Source organism: Penaeus chinensis, chromosome 39 (genome assembly GCF_019202785.1).
Source record: "Penaeus chinensis breed Huanghai No. 1 chromosome 39, ASM1920278v2, whole genome shotgun sequence".
Lineage (NCBI taxonomy): Eukaryota > Metazoa > Arthropoda > Malacostraca > Decapoda > Penaeidae > Penaeus > Penaeus chinensis.
This window is the reverse complement of record NC_061857.1, coordinates 20,539,994-20,542,552: the sequence shown is the minus strand read 5'-3', so window position 1 is coordinate 20,542,552 and position 2,559 is coordinate 20,539,994.

The window sequence follows — 2,559 nt, the reverse complement described above, 5'->3', positions numbered from 1 at the left end:
TGTGTGTGTGTGTGTGTGTGTGTGTGTGTGTGTGTGTGTGTGTGTGTGTGTGTGTAATATATATACATATATATATAAATAATGTATGTGTAATATATACATATATATGTATAAATATGTATATATATGTATATATTTATTATCATTTTCATTTTCATTTTCATTTTCATTTTCATTTTCATTTTCATTTTCATTTCATTTTCATTTTCATTTTCATTTTCATTTTCATTTTCATTTTTATTTTCATTTTCATTTTCATTTTCATTTTCATTTTCATTTTCATTTTCATTTTCATTTTCATTTTCATTTTCATTTTCATTTTCATTTTCATTTTCATTTTCATTTTCATTTTCATTTTCATTTTCATTTTCATTTTCATTACCATTATTGTTATTGTTATTGTTATTGTTATTGTTATTGTGTTTGTGTTTGTGTTTGTGCTTATGATTATTATTTTTAAAAATCATCATCATCATCATAATTATTGTAATAAATATTATTATTGTTGTTGTTATTGTAATAATTATCATTATTATGAAAATTATTATAAGTATTAATGATTATTCATAATTATTTTTATTATTATCATTATTATCATTATCATTATCATTATCATTATCATTATCATTATCATTATCATTATCATTATCATTATCATTATCATTATCATTATCATTATCAATCATTATCATTATTATTATTATTACCATTATCATTATTAATATCAATATTAATATCATTATTATTATTATATTATTATTATTATTATTATTATTATTATTATTATTATTATTATTATTATTATTATTATTATTATTATTATTATTATTATTCATTTATTTATTATTATTATTATTAATATTATTGATATAGTATTATTATTGTTATTATTACAATTAGTATTATTATTGTTATTATTATTATTATTATTATTATTATTATTATTATTATTGTTATTGTTATTGTTATTGTTATTGTTATTGTTATTGTTATTATTATAGTTATTATTATTATTATAGTTATTATTATTATTATTATTATTATTATTATTATTATTATTATTATTATTATTATTTTTGTTATTATTATTATTAAAGTTATTATTATTATCATAGTTATTATTATAATTATTATTATAATTATTATTATTATTATTATTATTATTATTATTATTATTATTATTATTATTATTATTATTATTATTATTATTATTATTATTATTATGACCCCATAATCTTAACACACACACAAAAAATACTATTACCAAACTTCTTTTCTTGTATGCTTTTGTTGACGCTCACTGACGATTTGCTATGGAGGATGTTAATTATGTTCATAGATAATACGATGTTTAGTCTCCTTTACCTGATTGGATTATTTTATCCTATAATTATTATTTGTATTTAAGGTCCACAACACAATAAGATATGGACACCGACTTAAGTAAGGTTATTTTTCTGTATTATTTCTATGTCATTTTGTTCCCATATTTATGTGATTTGATTGACACTTGATGTTACTTGTTGATGAATTGTTAAGAAGATTTATAAATTACTTTTTATAATACCTGATCAAGTGTCCTGAAACAGTTATTTCATGTTAATTGATAAAAAAATAGACGACATGTATTCTCATTATTTTGATATGTATTTGTAAATGTATTTCTTTCCACACTTTTCTTGATGTTATTGAGTGATAGATCTGATATAATAAAATGTTTTGCACATTACGAACCAATATGTAAGCTTACTGTGCGCTTGTCAAAATTCTCAAACCATCATCTCTTTGGGCAATAGAAATGTACTTAGAATGTGCAATCTTGTTTCAGAAATAATGAAATAAGAACACTCTTTTGGCTGACTGTACAGCAAGAATAGTAGACGGAATTCTGAATGAGATATTTCGGTGACTTTTATCTCAGTTCAGAGGTTTCAGAGTGGTATACCTCGAAAGAAATGGAGTAAGCATTTCAAATTGACAGAAGTGCTGGTAGATTGATTTTACATTATGACAGTTTAACCCAACCACCACGGATCTGTGTTCTGTCTCATGTAGGTTTTTGTGAATTTTGTACATACAGATGGCTCGACATGTGCTCAGCCGGCAAGGAGTATCAGTAAGGCCAAGTGACCGATCCTGATATCCCCATTCCTTGAATTGGGGGAAAAAAGTGTTTTTCTTTTTAATTTGATATCGATACTGTTATTATTGTTACTGAAGTTATGATTATGAAATTGATATTAAAATCTTGGTAACATTTAAGGCAATAAAATAATACAAAAGACCCTTTCCAAAAGTTAAAGTAAAGGATAAACAGTTGAGATAGGTAGGAGTAATAACTGACTCCTTGGTGATTAAAGCCTTGTAGAGCCATCTATGTGTAAATACAATAAATAAACTTATATTACAGTGGGCATGGCTTGTATTCTTACCATCTGTGCTGATTGGGTTAATTGGCTTAGCAAAACTATGTTGATGAGAGTATTTTTGTGTAATGAGTAAAGCAATTGAAAAAAATGGTGCAAAAGATGCTCATATTTATTTTTGTACTGGAACAAA